Source organism: Hyla sarda, chromosome 13 (genome assembly GCF_029499605.1).
Source record: "Hyla sarda isolate aHylSar1 chromosome 13, aHylSar1.hap1, whole genome shotgun sequence".
Classification (NCBI taxonomy): Eukaryota; Metazoa; Chordata; class Amphibia; order Anura; family Hylidae; genus Hyla; species Hyla sarda.
This window is the reverse complement of record NC_079201.1, coordinates 47,896,630-47,917,822: the sequence shown is the minus strand read 5'-3', so window position 1 is coordinate 47,917,822 and position 21,193 is coordinate 47,896,630. Positions and strand designations below refer to the sequence as shown.

Sequence of the window (21,193 nt, the reverse complement as noted above, 5' to 3'; positions counted from 1 at the left end):
TATTTCCAACAATGCGTTAATGTCACCGTGTTATCATGGCATTTCAGACAGTTTCACAACAATGATACTTCGAGTTTAATTATACAAGGTATTGAAAAAGTCATTCTACCCAAGAGAGGAGGTAACCTATGTAGAAAATTATCAAACAGATAAAGTTATTCAATTGCCATAGAAAAATAAAGTCAGCGACTCACCAATTCTCTTCTTCTTCAACATTTATTAATACTCACATAAGATGTAACAGGAGAGAGATAGTGAGGGGGGTACTGCAGGCAACGGTAGCCGTTTCGCACAGGTTAGTGCTTCATCTGGCCTATAGGCCACGTTGCCTGCTGTACCCACCACACTATCCCCCTGTGAATATTAATAAATATTGAAGAAGAAGAAAATTGGTGAGTCGCCGACTTGATTTTTCTATGGAAATTGTATTTGGATCTGCACCCATACAAGTCAGAGCACCACCTACACATCTTCAGCACCACAAGTCTTCACCTATGCCCTTGTCCTTAGTGGTCTCTATATATGTCCTGCAGTAGCCGGACAAGATTCTCTTGCACTGTTAGATAAAGTTATTCTCCTTGTCTTTGTTTGTACCCCATAATTGTAAGCGCTGCGGAATCTGTAGGCGCTATATAAATAAACAAATAAATTCTCCTTTATGCCCATACTCATCAGTAGTGTTGAGCAGCATAGGCCATATTCGAATTCGCGAATATTCGCGAATATATGGACGAATATTCGTCATATATTCGCGAATATTCGCATATTCGTTATATTCTCGTTTTATTTTCGCATATGCGGAAATTCGCGTATGCGAAAATTAACATATGCGAATATTAGCATATACAAAATTAACATGCGCGAAAATTCGCATATGCAAATTTTCGCATATGCGAATTTTCGCACTACAGTCTCACACAGTAGTATTACAGCCTTCTTTGCACCAGACAAGCAGAGAGGGGTGATCACTGTGATGTGTACTGTGAAAAAAAAACAAAAAAAAAAAACGAATATTCGTAATTACGAATATATAGTGCTATATTCGCGAAATTCGCGAATTCGCGAATATGCGATATTCGCGAATAATATTCGAATTGCGAATATTCGTGAGCAACACTACTCATCAGTGTCTGTATTGCAACGCTCTTCTATGTCCATATTGACACTATCAGTCAGTATCTGTATGGCAACATTCTATTATGGCCACATTTGCACCATCAGTTAGTATCTGCATTGCAATGCTCTGTTATCAGTCAGTATTGGTTTTGCGTTTAAATTGCGTTTCTATGTGTCTGGATATGATTATATTTAATCCTATTGTTTATTTATTTACTTTTGTGAACCTACCACCTTCTAGCTTCCTTATAATGTAAATGTAATTTTTTTTTATTAATCTTTATTGAGTAGATTTATATTTCCTTTCTGAATGGGAAGTTTGATCTCAGAAGTAGAGATGAGCGAACTTACAGTAAATTCGATTCGTCACAAACTTCTCGGCTCGGCAGTTGATGACTTATCCTGCATAAATTAGTTTAGCTTTCAGGTGCTCCGGTGGGCTGGAAAAGGTGGATACAGTCCTAGGAAAGAGTCTCCTAGGACTGTATCCACCTTTTCGAGCCCATGGGAGCACCTGAAAGCTGAACTAATTTATGCAGGATAAGGCATCAACTGCCGAGCCGAGAAGTTCGTGACGAATCGAATTTACTGTAAGTTCGCTCATCTCTACTTGCTTCATAGAGTTTGTTGCACTCCTGTTACTTATTATTTTAATTAAGTACCTGCAGCTGAATCTAATGATACTTGTGTTTGAGTATTCTATTTTAATGGTATTGTAAGACATTTGCATTATGCTTTTGATAAAGAGGGACACCACGAAACGCGTCAATCTGAGCCATGATGCACTGGTACATGTCTGTATGCTGATTTTAAAAGGATTCTAATAAAGCCGTAATTTCATCCACCATCCGAGGAGCACTGGACTTTTTACCTTGATGCATGTAACTTTAAGAGCTTTTCTAACATATAAGCTACAGAATACTAACTCAAGGGTTCTTTGTCAACACATTACTCATCCACACTTTACAATTGCTTTTCTAAAAATGTCCTTTTAGTTAATTTTCCATTGATATTTCCCTGCCGAAGTAGCTTGGAGACATCATTTTCTTTTGTCATCCTAGAAGGTAACTTGCAACAGGAGAGGCAAAATCACCTACTGAATGAGAATTCTTTGTGCATAAGCGATGTGCAGTGAAAGCAGCAAATAAGCATATTTATGTGTGCCAAGCCATGCAATCAGCATATTCACAGGGAAGAAGAGGTGGGGAGGGGGGGAGCGCGGCTGCTGGGTATGGTAGACGTTGGGGGGTGGCATTATTCATGAGAAGAGAATTGTGACAGATTAGCATATTCAGTAAAAGAAGAGGCTTGCGAGGTGTGAGGAGGACATGTAAAGACTGGAAAGCATAGATGGTGGACAATGTGGCCAAAGTGCAATTAACCCCTTAAGGACGAGCGCCGTAAATGTACGACGCTGCTAAGAAGTACTTAGCGCACAGCGCCGTACATATACGGTGCATTTTACCTGGATCACCACATCTCTGGACGCGGTGATCGGAATGGGATGACTGTTGATATCCATGTCGGCGATCGCACCAAATCGTCAGTCAATTCAGACCTGCGATTTGGCCCTATTCCGGGTCAATCGGGTCTCTGGTGACGAGACAGCCCCATTCCCCCTTACCCAGCAGGAGTGAGGTGGCACGGGTGGCGCCTCACGATCACGTGATCGGTCGGAATGATCAACCAATCACGGACCTGCTGGGTGGCAATCAGAGCGGAGATCGGCGCTGGCGGGGGTCTCCTACCTTACCCTGGTCCGGCGGGGGTCCCCTCAGGATCGGTGGCGGCGACAGGAGCAGCAGGATCGGTCCCTGCGGCAGGATACAGTGACGACAGGATACAGCAGGAGGTGAGTCCTGTTCACCTCCTACTGTTGCTTAGCAACAACTCGCAGCATGCAAAGCCAAAGGGCATGCTGGGAGTTGTAGTTTTGCAACAGCTGGAGGCACATTTTTTCTATGAAAAAGTGTGCATTCAGCTGCTGCATAACTACAACTCCCAGCATGCACAGACTAACAAAGGGCATGCTGATAGCTGTAGCAGTGTGCCTCCAGCTGTTGCAAAACTACAACTCTCAGCATGCCCTTCAACTGTCAATGCATGCTGATTGTTGCAGTTTTGCATCAGCTGGAGACACATTGGTTGTGAAACGGAGTTTGTTACCTAACTCAGTGTTTCACAACAAGTGTGCCTCCAGCTGTTGCAAAAATACAACTCCCAGCTTGTACTGAGAGACTGTACATGCTGGGAGTTGTAGTTTTGCAACAGCTGGAGGCACACTGTTTGCGAAACACTGAGTTAAGTACGGACTGTCCAGGCATGCTGGGAGTTTTGCAACAGCTGGAGACACACTGTTTGGGAAACACTGCCGTGGGGTATTTTTGTGGCGGATTAAAATCCCCAATTTAGGCCTCAAATGCGCATGGTGCTCTCTCGCTTTGGAGCCCTGTCGTATTTCAAGGAAACAGTTAAGGACCACATATGGGGTATCTCCGTACTCGGTAGAAATTGCACTACAAATTTTGGGGGGCTTTTTCTCCTTTTACCCCTTGTGAAAAGGTAAAGTTGGGGTCTACACCAGCATGTTAGTGAAAAAAAATTAATCTTTACACTAACATGCTGGTGTTGCCCCATACTTTTAATTTTCACAAGAGGTAAAAGGAAAAAAAAGACCCCCAAAATTTGTAACGCAATTTCTCCTGAATACGGAAATACCCCATATGTGGGTGTAAAATGTTCTGCGGATGCACAACAAGGCTCAGGAGTGAGAGCGCACTATGGCCGACATTTATCAATGAGTTTACACCTTTTTTTCTCCGTACAAAAGGCACTATTTTGGCGCACTGTGTGTTATTTTGCGCCTTTTGGTGGTAGAATATTTTAGTAATTCCAGATGTTTTGGAGTAGCAGTACACGCTTTTCAATTCAGCGTATGCCATGGACTGAAATTTATGAACTGCGCCTTTTTGGAAAAAGGCGCAAAAAAGGCGTAAAGCCACTGAAAAGTGTCTAAAACTACACCATCCCAGACCTGGCGTAGCTTTTTGGTGTATGTGAAGAGAGAAATTTCAGAAAATGTGACCTGCACAAAATGTATCAAATGCTCTGTGACCATTTAATACATTTGGTGCTCCAACACATTACCAGCACACAAAAAAGGTGTAAAAAAATGCTTCGCTTACACCTACAATGATAAATGTGGGCCTATGTACATTTGAGGTCTAAATTGGTGATTTGCACAGAGGTGGCTGATTTTTCAGCAGTTCTGACATAAACGCAAAACAATAAATACCCAGATGGGACCACATTTTGAAAACTACACCCCTCACGGAATGTAACAAGGGGTATAGTGAGCCTGAACACCCCACAGGTGTTTGACAAATTTTTGTTAAAGTTGGATGTGAAAATGAAAAAAAAAAAGTTTTTTCACTAAAATGCTGGTGTTACCCTACATTTTTCATTTTCACAAGGGAGAATAGGAAAAAAGCCCCCCAAAATTTGTAACCCCATTACTTCTGATTAAGAACATACCCCAAATGTGGATGTAAATTACTCTGCTGGCGCACTACAATGCTCGAAAGAGAGGGAGTGCCATTGGGATTTTGGACAGAGAATGTGTCCAAATTTGAAGGCCATGTGTGTTTACAAAGCCCCCATAGTGCCAGAACAGTGGACCCCCCCCCACATGTGACCCCATTTTGGAAACTACACCCCTCACGAAATGTAATTAGGGGTACAGGGAGCATTTGCACCCCACAGGTGTCTGACAGATTTTTGGAACAGTGGTCCGTGAAAATGAAAATTTTCATTTTTAATTTGCACAGCCCCCTGTTCCAAAGTTCTGTCAAATGCCAGTGGGGTGTAAATGTTCACTGCACCCCTTATTAAATTCTGTAAGGGCTGTAGTTTCCAAAATGGGGTCACATGTGGGGGGTCCACTGTTCTGGCACCACGGGGGGCTTTGTAAATCCACATGGCCCCCAACTTCTATTCCAACCAAATTCTCTCACCAAACGCTCAATGGCGTTCCTTCTCTTCTGAGCATTGTAGTTCACCCGGAGAGCACTTTACATCCACATATGGGGTATTTCCATACTCAGAAGAAATGGGGTTACACATTTTGGGGGGCTTTTTCTCCAATTACCCCTTGTGAAAATGAAAAATTTGGGGTAACATCAGCATTTTAGTGAAAAAAAAAAAAATTTCAATTTCCTGTCCAACTTTAGCGGAAATTTGTCAAACACCTGTGGGGTGCTAAGCCTCACTCTACCCCTTGTTACGTTCCTTGAGGGGTGTAGTTTCCAAAATAGTATGCCATGTGTTTTTTTTTTTTTTGCTGTTCTGGCACCATAGGGGCTTCCTAAATGCGACATGCCCCCTTAAAACCATTTCAGCAAAATTTGCTTTCCAAAAGCCAGATGTGACTCCTCCTCTTCTGAGGATTGTAGTTCGCCAGCAGAGCACTTGACGTCCACACATGGGGTATTTCCATACTCAGAAGAGATGGGTTTACAATTTTTGGGTGGCATTTTCTCCTATAACCCCTTGCAAAAATTAAAAATTTGGGGGGAAACCAGCATTTTAGTGAAAAAAAGATCATTTACACATCCGACTTTAAAGAAAAGTTGTCAAACACCTGTGGGGTGTCAAGGCTCACTGGACCCCTTTTTATGTTCCTTGAAGGGTGTAGTTTCCAAAATAGTATGCCATGTTGTTGTTTTTTTTTTTTTTTTTTTTTGCTGTTCTGGCACCATAGGGGCTTCCTAAATGTAAATGTGACATGCCCCCCAAAAACCATTTCAGAAAAACGTACTCTCCAAAATCCCATTGTCGCTCCTTCCCTTCTGAGCCTTGTAGTGCACCCACAGAGCACTTGGCATCCACCTATAAGGTATTTCCTTACTCGAGAGAAATTGGATTGCAAATTTTGTGGGGATTTTTCTCCTTTTACCCCTTGTAAAATTTCAAAAACCGGGTCTACAAAAATATGAGAGTGTAAAAAATGAAGATTTTGAATTTTCTCCTTCATTTTGCTGCTATTCCTGTGAAACACCTAAAGGGTTAACACACTTTCTGAATGTCATTTTGAATACTCTGGGGGTGCAGTTTTTATACTGGGATCATTTATGGGGTATTTCAAATATGAAGACCCCTCAAATCCACTTCAAAACTGAACTGGTCCCTAAAAAATTCAGATTTTGAAAATTTTGTGAAAAATTGGAAAATTGCTGCTGAACTTTGAAGCCCTCTGATTTATTTATTTATTATATATATATAGCGCCTACAGATTCCGCAGCGCTTACAATTATGGCGTACAAACAAATGTCTTCCATGATGTCTTCCATGTCATGTAAACTTTGAAGCTCTCTGATGTCTTTATTCTTCTTGTAAACTTCATGATGCAAATATAAAGTAGACATATTGTATATGTGAATCAATATATTATTTTTTGGGGAATATCCATTTTCGTTACAAGCAGTGAGTTTCAAAGTTAGAAAAATGCAACATTTTCAAAATTTTCAAGAAATTTTGGGATTTTTCACCAAGAAAGGGTGCAAGTAACAACAAAAATTTACCACTGTGTTAAAGTAGAATTATGTCATGAAAAATAATCTCAGAATCAGAATAATCGGTAAAAGTATCACAGGGTTATTAATGCATAAAATGATAGTGGTCAGAATTGCAAAAAGGGCTGCATCCTTAAGGTGAAAAAGGGCTCAGTCCTTAAGGGGTTAAGAAACATTCAGTAAAAGTTGTCATAAGATACAATTAACATACAGAGAAGAGTGCATAGATGTGTTATATACAATGCAATCACTTTGTAAGGCGCACAGCATAAATTCAATCAATGATTATTTTTATGGATGCTCATTCCGTTTTGCTATTGTTAACACTGTGGTTGCTTCTACTGTGCATACATGACTTGAAAAATACATTCAGACTACATCAGTGAGATTGGCCAGTTGGTATTCTCACTCATGTTCTCACTACAAAGGTAGAAGGCACAGCTAACAATTGACCTAGCTCTATGCAAAGGTAAGAAGCTGTGGATAAAGGCACTTGGATAACTGAAAGGGACCCCCTTTTCAAATTTTAATATGTTTACTTGCATCATCCCTCTTCTGCATTGTTTTGTGTACTGTGACATTACTTTATGATTACCTCTATAGCTTGACATTACTGTGTGCATGAATTATCCATTTACTAAGTATCCACATCACTGTGTGCATTATCCCTGTACTGTGGCAGTAATTTTCAAATTAGCTGTTTTATGCTCTTTATTCTTGTAAGCTTAAAGATTTTGTCCGGTACCAAAATATGTTTAGAAAGGGTCTCAGGTGCTGCCAAAATAAAAAGAAGGCATACACTCTCGCTCCTATGCTCTGCTGTTGCAGACCCACCGACTACTGTTCCCTGGTTCTTTCAGCTTCCTTCTGCTTCCTGTGATGTAGCAACCATACAGTGACTGTCCATTGAATGGCTAGGGCGGGTCACTGCTCTGGCCAGTAATTGCCTGAAGGCAGGAGAGAGGTGGGAAATGGGGGGGAAGTTAACATGCTTTATTTTTTATTTTGTCTGACCCAGGGCCCTTTCCTAAGATATACACTGCTCAAAAAAATAAAGGGAACAGTAATATAAAACATCCTAGATCTGAATGAATTAACTAATCGTATGGAATACTTTCGTCTTTATATAGTTGAATGTGCTGACAACAAAATCCCACAAAAATTATCAATGGAAATCAAATTTCTCAACCAACGGATGTCAGAATTTGGAGTCACACTCAAAATCAAAGTGGAAACCACACTACAGGCTGATCCAACTGTGATGTAATGTCCTTAAAACAAGTCAAAATGAGGCTCAGTAGTGTGTGTGGCCTCCACGTGCCCATACGACCTCCGTACAATGCCTGGGCAACTCCTGACAGTCTGTGGTGCAATGTTGGTGGATGGAGCGAAACATGATGTCCCAGATGTGCTCAATCGGATTCAGGTCTGGGGAACAAGCGGGCCTGTCGATAACATCAATGCCTCCCTCTTGCAGGAACTGCTGACACACTCCAGCCCCAATAGTTCTAACATTGTCTTGCATTAGGAGGAACCCAGGGCCAACCGCACCAGCATATGGTCTCACAAGGGGTCTGAGGATCTCATCTCGGTACCTAATGGCAGTCAGGCTACCTCTGGCAAGCACATGGAGGGCTTTGTAGCCCCCCAAAGAAATGCCACCCCACACCATTACTGACCCACTGCCAAACTGGCCATGCTGGAGAATGTTGCAGGCAGCAGAATGTTCTCCACGGCATCTCCAGACTCTGTCACGTGCTCAGTATGAAGCTGCTTTTATCTGTGAAGAGCACAGGGCGCCAGTGGCAAATTTGCCAATCTTGGTGTTCTCTGGCAAATGCCAAATGTCCTGCACGGTGTTGGGCTTTAAGCTCAACCCCCACCTGTGGACCTCGGGCCCTCGTAGCACCCTCATGGAGTCTGTTTCTGAGCCTTTTTAGTAGACATATGCACATTTGTGGCCTGCTGGACTTTATTTTGCAGGGCTCTGGAAGTGCTCCTCCTGCTCCTCCTTGCACAAAGGCGGAGGTAGCGGTCCTAGAGGTAGTGGTCCTACAGCCAACTCCACATCTCCTGATGTACTGGCCTGTCTCCTTGTAGCGCCTCCATACTCTGGACACTATGCTGACAGACACAGCAAACCTTCTTGCCACAGCTCGCACTGATGTGCCATCCTGGATGAGCTGCACTACCTGAGCCACTTGTGTTGGTTGTAGACTCTGTCTCATGCTACCACTAGAGTGAAAGCACTGCCAGCATTAAAAAGTGACCAAAACATTAGCCAGAAAGCATAGGAACTGAGAAGTGGTCTGTGGTCACCACCTTAAGAACCACGCCTTTACTGGGGTGTCATTTCCACTTGTTGTCTGTTCCATTTGCACAACAGCAAGTGAAATTGATTGTCAATCAGTGTTGCTTCCTGAGGGGACAGTGTGATTTCAGCATATGTTTGCAGCATATGTTTGCAGCATATGTTTTCTATGGGGATTTTCTCCTGCTCTGGACAGTTCCAAAAATGGACAGCAGAGATCAGCAGAGAGCCCTGTGGTCGTGACATCAGAGAAATCCAAAAAGATAAACATGTCCTATGTAGTATACAGTCCCTAAAAAGTACTGGAAGGATTAAGATTTTTTAATAGAAGAAATTTACAAATCTGTTTAACTTTCTGTCACCAGTTGATTTAAAAAAAAAATAAGTTTTCCACGGGAGTACCCCTTTAAGTGTTCCCTTTATTTTTTTGGAGCAGTGTATTTATCACTGGACAACCCCTTTAGGAAGCTAACTACAACTTTACTGTGACATTAACGTACGCATTATACTGCTGCTGTGACATTACTGTGTGCATTATCCCTGTGCAATAAGAAAACATATGTGGTACATATTGTTCTAAACAAACAGCTGAAAGTGGTCATTATGGATTTGGACCCTTGTGGTGACTTCCGATGCCCGGCTGACAATTAATAAAGTAAACCATTTGAATCGATAAATGATAGCATGACATGCCTGTCCATCTAATTCTGTAAGAACAAAAATGACAACACAGTGATAAAAAAAAGTATCTTACCTGATATGTGTATTCACAACTTGACAAAGACTAAGGTCAAATCGGTTGATTCCATTTAATTTTTGCTAGAAGAGAGAAAACATAGGGTTAACTTTTATTTATTCAGCAAATCAGAATTTTGATAATGTAGTGATGGGATTAGTATATTTTCAGCCAGTGGTTTCCATTTCATTTTACTGTATTTTTATTAATTATCATACGTACTTTTTGCTTGTAATCAGTTCCGGGCACACATAAAGGCCCTGTGTTGTGCCTAGTTGCACATAGACATATATTTTACATACATTCTACTTTTATTTGTATCTCTTTTTACAAGTACAAATAAAACATCTAAACTTTTATCCAACTTTTATGCCATATAGTATAGGACTTAGAGCGCCATTATTTTTGTATTGCTTTGCCATTTTAATTATTTATCGGGGAATACCACGCACCTGCCTATAACACGTTGGGTAAAAGTTTTTTACCCAAATATCCTTGGTAAAATGAGGGTGTGTGTGTGTGCATGCGTATACCTCGATACACCCCCAGGAAAGGCAGGGGGAGAGAGGCCGTCGCTGCCCGCTTCTCTCCCCCTGCCTTTCCTGGGGTCTAGAACCCTACTGCCGCCGCTTCTCTCCCGCTGGCTATCGGCACCGCTGCCCGTTCTCTCCCCCTGACTATTGGTGCCAGCGACCCATTGCCAGCGCCGATAGCCAGGGGGAGAGAAGCGGCGCCGGCAATGGGGCAGCGGCCCCGACAGCCAGGGGGAGAGAAGGGGCAGCGGCAGTTGTATAATTACCTGTTGCCGGGGTCGGGTCTGCGCTGCTTCAGGCCTCCGATGTGCGTCCCATGCGTCGCTGCTATGCACTGCACGGCGCGGCGCAATGACGAGTGACGTCATTGCGCCGCGCAGCGCATAGCAATGACACAGGGGACGCACATCGGAGGCCTGAAGCAGCGAGAACCCGACCCCAGCAACAGGTAATTATGCAATCGGGGATGGGGGAGGCAACGGGGCAGCGGCGCTGGCAATGGGTGCCGCTGCCCCTTCTCTCCCCCTGGCTATCGGCGCCGGCAATGGGCCGCCGGCACCTATAGTCAGGGGGAGAGAACGGGCAGCGGCACCGATAGCCAGGGGGAAAGAAGGGCCAGCAGCAGTGCTCTAGACCCCAGGACAGGCAGGGGCAGAGAAGCCGGCAGCGCTGGCGGTCTCTGCACCTGCAAAGCCGCTGCAGTTCATTGATTTAAAGCGCCCGCTGTAAATTATTGAACTGCAGCGGCTTATAGGCGTATAACATGCAAGTAGACTTTAGGCTAAAAATTTTAGCCTAAAAAGTGCGTGTTATACGCCGATAAATACGGTATCACCTAGGGTATAGGTGTATTTTTTGTCTGACTCGGTCCTCATGTACTTAGAGACCCAAGCGAGCCCTCCCATTATCAGTTGCTCTATTTACTGGCCTCTTCCATACAATATACAAGTCCTAATACAAGGCAAAGTGCTTTATCTGTAGATATTGAGGGGATCATATCTGCATTTTGACTGGAAAATCCATTGTGGAACATTTTTTAAATTTTAGAGTCCGATAACAGAATGATATTTCACAGGGCATACAACAGTAATATAATACTCCAAGAGGTCAATTTACTATATAACTAACAGAATACTTTCAAATTAGAACTTTAACCTCAAAGTTGCCACATTTGTCAAGCCATAACCTAAGCCATAATAATATTTTCCTTGTTACGGTATATTAATTTACAGACATAATCACATTGATGCTTATAGTAAATTAAATAATACCTTGTTATGATATGTAATGTTTGAAATATATTTGACTTTATCTTTACAATTTATTCAAGGTTTTGATTTTTTTTTTCTTCAGCATGGCTTATATCTGCCCCCATCAGATGTCCTCACACAGTAGCCATGACAGATCTATTTATTGGTGGCCATAGCTAACAAGATTACCAGACTGCGCCGAAATTCCCCTTAGCAGAGGTGCAGTAACCAAGGTGAGTAATCTTCTCACCGGCAGTCCAGGGGCAGGTCACATGACTGCCACCCACAGGCCTGGTATTAACTCCTTCTTTGCTAACAAGTATTACAGTGTCCTGACACTAGTGTAGTAGAATTATTATTTGATTTGTAAATGATTTGTAAATGCAAGAAGTACTATGGGATAAAAGTATATAAATAAAATATTTTACAAAAAGTCTGAAAAAAATAAAATTAACATTGTATAGAAAGGGCAGCAAACAACTTTCATTCTACAGTGTTAACCACAAGTCCACCAAGTACTGGCTGGTTGTAATACTATTGCAGCTAGATGTTAGGCCCCCAGAGCTCCAATGCACATAGACTGCCCAGAGCTAGTTTAGGACATAGTGTGCCAATATACTGGTCACCTGAACATAGACATGACTAGAAATATCACTGGCCACAACTTCGTGGGAATTCTATGTCTAGTCAGAATAACAGCCCACTGTAGCTACAAAACCACAAGTAGTGGTCCCTCAGGTTACAATATTTCCAACATACAATGGTCTTTCCTGGACCATTGTAACTGGAAACTAGTAAAGTCCCTTTATTACTGAAGTGCATGCACTGATAGACTGCCTAGTGCCATACTACATGATTACACCAAATAAGAATGGCACTTTTTCTTTTCTGGTACCCTTTTTAAAGTTCCTGTCATCTACATCAAAAGTAATTTACATCAAGAAAATCTGACTTTATATGTAAGGATAGACTTTATTTGTTTTAGCTGTGTGGTTATTTTAATTTACTTTATTTTTCTCCTTTTGGGTTGACTATTTAGGGCTTCTGGTCTCAAGGCAGTGGCCAACCTCAGTCAGTAATTGGCTGGATGGGCAGTTTCTGCTGAGATGGCTCGTCTTTGAAAAAGGAAGAAGCAGTGGTAAGCATGGACTGGATGATGCCCAATTGGAATTTTGAACCTTGGACTGTTCCCTTTTAACCCCTTAAGGACCATGGGTTTTTCCATTTTTGCACTTTCGTTTTTTCCTCCTCACCTTTTAAAAATCTTAACCCTTCCAATTTTGCACCTAAAATTCAAAAGGGGTCTGGATGCATTTTCGGAGAGTAATAACATCGCTGGTTATGGATACTAGATTTATGGGGACAGAACATTGAATTGATTTGTTCTGATGCCATATTTGGAGTCGGGAAGGAATTTTTACCTCTAGTATGAGGGTTTTTTGCCTTCCTCTGGATCAAATCAGTAGGGACTCATTAGGGATATAGGTTGAACTTGATGGACTCTGGTCTTTTCTTCAACCTTATTAACTATGTTACTATGGGGTGGCTGCATTTATAGAAACCCCTACATGTTAGCCAGTTGTCTCTAGGTGCCCTAAAATCACTAGGGAATAATTGATTGTACAAAGACCTGGCTTTCTGAGGTGTAATGCAAATAACTTCTTTGTAATAATTTCCTGAATTTATTGCAGAATATTTTTTTGGGGCAAGTTTGTTGGATCTGGTCATTTCTAACAATGCAGAGCTGGTTGGTAATGTAACTGTATGTGAAAACTTTGGTAACAGCAATCACAATATAGTTACTTTTGGCTTAAAGAAGAAGTATCATGGAAAAAAAACATAACCCCTATCCACAGGATAGGGGATAAGTTTTAGATTGCGGGGGGTCTGACTGCTGGGGCCCCCGGCGACCTCCTGTATGGTGCCCCGGCTCTCCTCCACAGAGGCTCGTCACACCTCCTCCATATAGCTCCATGAGACTTCTCCTGTAAAGTGTCAAAAACAAAGTGGCAAATTTCCCTGGGTTAAGAGCCATACTTCAGGACATAGACTGCGAAGAAGTGTTGTCTAATAGCTCTAGCCTCTAAAAATTACAAACAACTTAATTAAATCTGTAAAAATTTTTTATAAATGCAGCAAATGTTTACAATAACATGCAGGTGGCAAAAGAAAGCAAAACAAATCCCAATTATAAATATATAAATTTTAAAAAATGGAATACTGTGTACAGTTATGGGCACCACTGTACAAAAAAAATAAATAAAGTGGGGCTAGAGAGGGTTCAAAGACGGTCAACTAGAGTAAAATGGTGACTGGGACAACTACAGTACCCAGAAACATCATCAGAATTAGGATTATTTAAATAAAGACGGTTTACGGATGACCTAAAAACTATATATGAATAAATCGGGGCAGTACAGAGATCTCACCCATGACCTATTCATACCCAGGACTGTATCTGTAACAAGGGGAATCCTCTATGTCTAGAGCAGTGTTTCCCAACCTTTTTCGTCTCAGGGAACCCCTTGAAAAAAAAATTTCACGGGGAACCCCTACCGAATTTGTCGAGCAAAAAAAAGAAAAAAAAAAACAGGAAAACAGCCGCAGTTCTCTTCTCTTCTCCATCTGGTCCGGGCCATCATGACGATTTCTTCCAGCCACAATTCTTCACTGTTTAACCTGCAAAACCAACCTATTAGGCTCTGCACTTTTAGTGTTATAGGGGCGTATAGGTGTAAAGGGGTAACAGAGGGGAGCAGAAAGGTGTACATGGGTGACAGATGTGTAAAGGAGTGTACATGGGAAAGAGGGGTGTACATGGGTAACAGAGGGGTGTTGGCATTGTAGAGGAGTGTACATGGGTGACAGAGGGGTGTAGGGTGTGACAGAAGGGTGTACATGAGTGACAGATGGTTGTAGAAGAGTGTACATGGGTGACATGGGGGCATAGGGTGTGACAGAGAAGTGTACATGGGTAACAGAGGGGTGTTGGGGTGTAGAGGAGTGTACATGGGTGCAGAGGGGTGAAGGGTATGACAGAGGGGTATTCATGGGTGACGGGGTGTAGGGGGTGATAGAGGGGTGTACATGGGTGTAGAAGAGTGTACATGGATGACAGGGGCGTTAAGGGTGAAAGAGGGGTGGACAGGGGTGACAAAGGGACAGAGGGGTGAATAGGGGAGGTTGGACATTGGTGATAGGTGGTAGACTGGGGGGTGGTCAGAGGGGGGGTGAACATGGGAGACAGGCGCGGACAAGGTGGACATGGATGACAAGAAAGTGGACAAGGGTGAAAGGGGGTAACAGAGGGGGGGGACAAAGGGGGGTGGACAGGGGTGACAGAGGGGAGAGGGTGCAGTACCTTAATTAAGCTGAGCAGTTTTTCAACGTCTTTCTATGGGGGGCCGGGAAGAATCCGGGTTCCTGGAAAGAATCCAGCCCACCATCACCATTCATCCCCTTCCCGGCCTGCGTGCCTGTGACTCACTGTTACTCCCTCACAGTGGCAAAGGGGGAGGGGGATGCTGTGTGCGCAGTGCGCACGTACATGCAATGCGCATTCAGGCTCCCCCCCCCCCCCCCCCTGCACCGCCGTGATTCACAGGCAGCCAGGCCGGGCGGGAGATTTAAAAAATAAAATAAAAATAGCTGGCGCCATCTTTTCCACCAGAGCATCACGGAACTCCGGGTACGGCCTGACGGAACCCCTAGGTGCTGCGGAACCCAGGTTGGGAATCACTGGTCTAAAGGAATGAAGGTTTCTATACCAGCACAGACAGTTTCTTGACAGAAAGAGCAGTGAGACTATGGTAAACTCACTAAAAGAGATCAAAATGTGTCTGGATATATTTATGGTGTGTAAAATACTACAGTTTATTGTTTTTAGGTTCAGGAGAAGGGTCATTGTCCAGGGATTTATTTTGATTGATAGATCTGAAGCAGGGAAGTAAATTTTCTCCCAAAAAGTCTGCTTTGGTCGTATAATATGAGCTCCCACTTTGAGTAGAGATAGCACCTGGCACATACTAAATATAACATCATCTGTCCTTCTGGCAACATATTTATATTCATGTATGGGATTTACAACCATAAGAGTCAGTTTGGAAAACACTGTAGATGGGGAAGGTATAATAAAATCTGATTAGAGCTAATGCCAATTTATTTTCTCTCCGTATTTTCAATTATACTGTGTTAGTGTGATGTTAGAACAAACTGCGCTTTGACTGGTTTATGTACTCTACTATCTCATTCTGCATACCAATTACATGTTAGTTTTGCTTTCCAACTCTATGGAAACCCCTGGTTGAACCTTGAATAAGTCTATGCAGTGGACAACTTAATAGATTTAAAAAGATTTAACCTTTTAAAAATTTTAGTTTTTCATGTAAAATTATTTGTAGCTTACTAATGTGTTCTCTTTCATCAAAGGCTATGTTAATTTCCAGGAATTACACAAATTTTAGTGTAATGTATGTTTTCATGTACAACACAATGTTATCCCTCAGCAGATCCAAATATTTACTAGCAAATGAAACACCCCTGTTAACTATTGCACCAAAATATTTTTACTAGTACTATTATACTTTATTTTGTCCTTGTATGAAGGTTTTCCGATTTAATTGTGTCTTGATTTGCAAATTAGATTTATGTCAAAATTTAGTGTTCCTTTTTGAGATTTGGACCTTTGAGGTCGATTGGTTCTACCCAATTATTTTGCATAACATACTCTGTGTTCTTATTGTCTGTTAAAACTTCAATAAAGCTTTGTTAAATTGGAAGAAAAAAAATTGAGTTTTCCTGAATAAATTACATAAGGTGATCATCACTATCTATTATCAATATTGACCGAATACTAGTACTGATTCATAGGGCCCATTCACACTATGTACTTCCAAGCATAATTCTGCCTTGAAAAAAAACTGGAGCAGCAGCCTCCCATTGTCTTTTAGTTGGATTCTGTTGCACCATTCACACTACGGAATTTCCGCCGTGGAAATTTAGAATCCCAGAATGAACATATTTATTTATGATGGAATCCTCTCAGAAATGCATTGGCATCTAAGGAGACCAAACGGTTCCTAATGCTGGCCTGTTTTGTTGGCACCTGCTGCCCACAGAATCTCTGCCCAAAGATTACATAATGGTAATGAGCCCTTACTCTATTTGGTTACATCTATTGAGCAAAGCAACAAATGTTTATACTAGTGGTGCTCATAAATAAAGATTTAGGACCAAAAGCGAAACTGAAAATGAAGGAAATGCTTGACCAAAAAACGAAAATGACTCAAACCACAACTCCTGGCATGTTTTGCTATAGAGCAGTGATCTGTAACCCGTGCCCCTGTACCAGGTACAGAGCCGCAGGTTCTCTGCTCTATAGCAGTACAGGCACCAAAACTAGTTGGATACGGAAGGTCATGTTGTGATATGCAAGTTTTACAACACCTAATATGCAAATACAATAACGTGGGGAACTTTTAACATTGAAAAAGCTCTGCACATGTAGTTCTTTCCCCCTCCAGGAAGTGCCAGAGCTGAGATAAAGGGGTGTGGGCACACATGAGAGACATTGGGGAGAACATATGGGATCAGACAAAGGATTACCCTGATGGTGACCATCGATGTATGTCTGGAAATAAAATACTAAGCAAGGATTAAGGTACTATACTACCAGAGCTGCAAGACAATAACTAGGAGAAGATATAAGTTTTGGATCATGGCAGACTGCTGTTCCGAGGTACGGCGTACCTTCAGACCATGTTCTCAGGGCAGAATTTCCATCCTGGATTCTGCATTGGAATCCGGCACGGAGATTCTGCTGCAGTAAAGTCCTGTTGAATTCAACCAGATTCTGCTGCTGTGTGCACACAGTGGAATTTCCGTGCCAGATGATTCCGGCACAGAAATTCTGTTTTCTTGTGTCTGCACAAAGAATGAACGTGTTCATTCTTTGTGCAGACTGCACGGAATGCATAGCCATCTTTGAGATGACACATTTCCATTCGGTCCTAGCGTCGTCAGATTATGAAGGCACCATATGGCAGCACACAGCCTGTCTACACCTCCATAATACCAAACTATAGGAACCTTGTGTGCCGCCAGACATGCTTTATTTAGTGCTTAAAGGAGTATTCCATGATTTTTATTTTATTTGACTATGCTACAGGGGCTGTAAAGTAAGTATAGTTCAAAATATAGTGTCTGTCCCTATGTTTAATGGTAGCATCTCAATTCTTCTGTGATTCATTTTGCCCCAATGTTTTTTTCTAACAGCATACAAAATGTTGTTTTCCCAGGTTGGACTGCAGCCCGAGACATTACATCACTAGTCAGGTGTTCAGAGGGAGCCTGTCTTTGCTTCAATGGTTGGAGCGGGAAGCAGATAATTCTGCTGTGAATTGGAGCTGAAGGCACCCTGGTTAGAAAACACTGGTCTATTGCATGGGAGGGAGCACATATGTGTTTCAATGGGTGGAGTGCATGATGTGTGGGAGGGAGAAAAGTGACCTCACACTTACAAACAAGAAATCCTGGGACTTGTAGTTGAAGGGGGGGACTCCAACAGGAAATAGCCATTTCACAAGAAGATAGCCACAGTGTTATGGATGACTCAGAACATAGCCATTTAGCTTCAAGACAAGTACGGATCCTTCCTAGCATTTTCATTACTGTTTGGCAGGTAAGTACTAAAATCACCTTATGATGGATAAACCCTTTAAGTTGTGAAATGAAATCCCTGAAATGAGGTTACTAAAGTTGACTGAGTTTTGCATTTTCTCCATCTTATGCAGTCTTTTCAGATTGGGTGTGTAACATGTGAAATTAGACATTTTTGATGGATTTACAAGTAACCATACTTCCTTTTCAGTGTTAATAGTGTTAACAGGGCATCCTGTGAATGCTTGTATGTAACCACTTGGCTCCAGGTATAACTGTGATCATTTTTTTTTGTACAGCATATATGTATGTGCAGCCCAGTAGTACTCCACACCTCCTCATTATATGCACTGGCAAACTATGGGGAGGAAGAGGGGGGAGTAGCTGGAAAGGTCACATTAATAATACAGGCTGAAGAATGCCTACGGATATGTATTTTTCATGAAACTTTCATTTCCACCATCTATTTTGCATAGCAAATCAACACCTCTATGAATGATATATTCAGGCTGCCTTATATCTCAGTGTGAAAGAGGCAGAATGGATTCATATAGACCGTGTTCTTGTCTGTGTATACTGTGAACTCTCCTGGGTATTCAGCTTTGTCATCCACTGTATTTGATGATGGCCTTTCTGCTATTCATGATTGAAATTTCTTTGTCCAAACTGTTTCTTTACTATGACGGCTTTAAATTAGAAACACCCAGATTTAGTGATCACCTAGGGTCAACGACAAATTATTACCTGGTATTCACTACAAATCATTGGTCCAATGACACTATCTATTAATACCTAGCAAAAGTGACCTTACATATTAGACTTATGCCAGATAAATTCATCAATTTTGGAAGGACAGCGAACTTTGTATGGCAGGTTTCAGAGAGGGATATTGCTGGGCTGTTGGAATTTAACATGTTCTATTACATAGTTAGTATGGTTGAAAAAAATTATTTTGTTCTTTGGGAAAGAAGCTCCCTTCAGAGGTGTCAGGCAGCAGCTTACTTCCTTTTTGCCATTCAGAACCCATGCATCCTGGGCCACACATTTTTGTAAATAGCGATTTATTTCACCTGCACTAAACCCAATATACTGGGTTATAGTGCGGATGAACAACATTAAAATGCGGGGTCACTTACCTTAATTAAGGAAGTATTGGCGCTGTTATAGGTCTTTGGTTTTCTAGTTGTATTGTACAGCTCTGCGCAGTGGAGGCAGGGAGCCGCCTCACCGTGCTTCCTTGCCTTCTCCATATCCTCCTCTCTGCCCCGCCCCGTAATGAAAATTAAAAAGTATTAACTTTTACGTTTCTAGGGATGAGTCCCTGCCAGTGCCTGCGCTCTGCTCTCCATTCTCCTGCGCTCTGCTCAGAGCAGGCTCTCACGTCCTAGTAACTATTAAATATTAATTATTGGGGGGCACATAGCAGCAGTTAAGCCCACCCAATTTCCTGTGTTCCATCATAATATGCTGTCCTTGCAATATGCAAAGGACAGCATATTGCAGGGAATGGCGACATCTAGTAGCCAATTCTTTGGAGCTCTTCTAGGGTAAAGAGTCATTTTTGGTAAATAAAATGATTTACAAAAATGTTAGTTATCACATAAGCTTCCATTGTGGGTAAGTAAATTAAAAACAACAGTGACAATTTAAGAGAATAGTCACACATGGCATGTTTGTTTCAGAATGTGATGGAAGTAGTTGTAGTACAGTGCTGAGGGAGCACAGTGGATGTGCCGCCGGCTTGTTAACTTAATAAATGCGGATTGCAACGGGTCTCAGCAGAATAACCTACTGCGATCTTCCTCTTGACTATAACTCCCATCATGGACGGAGTCTGTCCATGATGGCAGTAGTAGTCCTAACTGTCCAAAAAGAGTCCCGCAGCCGGGGGATGTGCACGTGCTATCCCTCAGTGTAATAGTCCATGGGCAGAGGGACAGATCGAAAGGGGGTCTCACTCCTGAGAACCCCTGCGGCCTTTATTTCTCCACACCATTAGGGGGTGGAGCTATACTGTCCAGGCCTGAAACCAGGGTGTTAAGTATGGCTCTGTTTTCATTATGCGTTTTGCATAATGGGAACAGAGCCTTTCTGGGAGTGTGTTCCCAAACAGAGAGACTCCAGCTGTTGCTTAACTACAGCCCCCCATGATGGGAGTTATAGTTTAGCAACAATGGGAGGCTCCCTGTTTAGGAACACGCTGCATTATGTGCACAAAAAATGTACTAACCCATATTTCTTGTTTTTCTTTTCTTCTCATTTCAGATACATGAATGCGGAGGACTGCATCACATTCCGTGGACTGCGACGATGACCAGCATTTTTTTTTATTTCAATAAAATGGTTAACAAGGGCTGTGGAGGAGTGTTTTTTAAATACATTTTTCTATGTGTCATGTTTTTTATAATTAAATTTTCAGGCTTAGTAGTGGAAGCCATCTTGTAGACAGAATCCATTACTAAGCCAGGGCTTAGCGTTAGCCCCAAAATCAGCTAGTGATAACCACTAATTATTACCCCAGTACCCACCGCCACAGGGGTGCCGGGAAGAGCCAGTACCAACAGGCCCGGAGCATCAAAAATGGTGCTCCTGGGCCTAGGCGGTAACAGGCTGACGTTATTTTGGCTGGGGAGGGCCAGTAACAATGGTCCTTGACCCACCATGGTAACATCAGACTGTTGCTGCTTGGTTGGTATCCTGCTGATACTGAAAATATATTTTTTTAAATAAATAAACGTGTGTGGTTCTCCCTATTTTTGCACTCTCCCTCGGGGAGTGCGCCATTCCTGCAGTGTGTTGCTAAACAGGTAACCTCCAATTGTTGGTGTCTGCCTACTATATCCTGTATATACAGTCATCTATAGACTGTAGCTGTTAATACAGGATAGCAGACAAAGACGTAACCCAGAACTGCTCAGCAGCAGCGTGGGATAACACTTTCTTTGCTGGGCTCCTGTATAGTATACATGGTTACACTATACACCCCTTTATACTATACAGCTGGCGGAGGTAAGTAGTGA

At 42.2% G+C, this 21,193-nt stretch overlaps 1 long non-coding RNA gene across 1 annotated transcript; it reads left to right on the top strand.

Moving 5' to 3' along the window:
- The first annotated feature begins 2,454 nt into the window (after positions 1–2,454).
- Positions 2,455–14,492, top strand: LOC130297527 (uncharacterized). Its single transcript, XR_008849572.1, has 3 exons — positions 2,455–2,968; positions 11,620–11,749; positions 12,556–14,492. It is a non-coding gene; the product is annotated as an uncharacterized LOC130297527 (long non-coding RNA).
- The last annotated feature ends 6,701 nt before the right edge of the window (positions 14,493–21,193 follow it).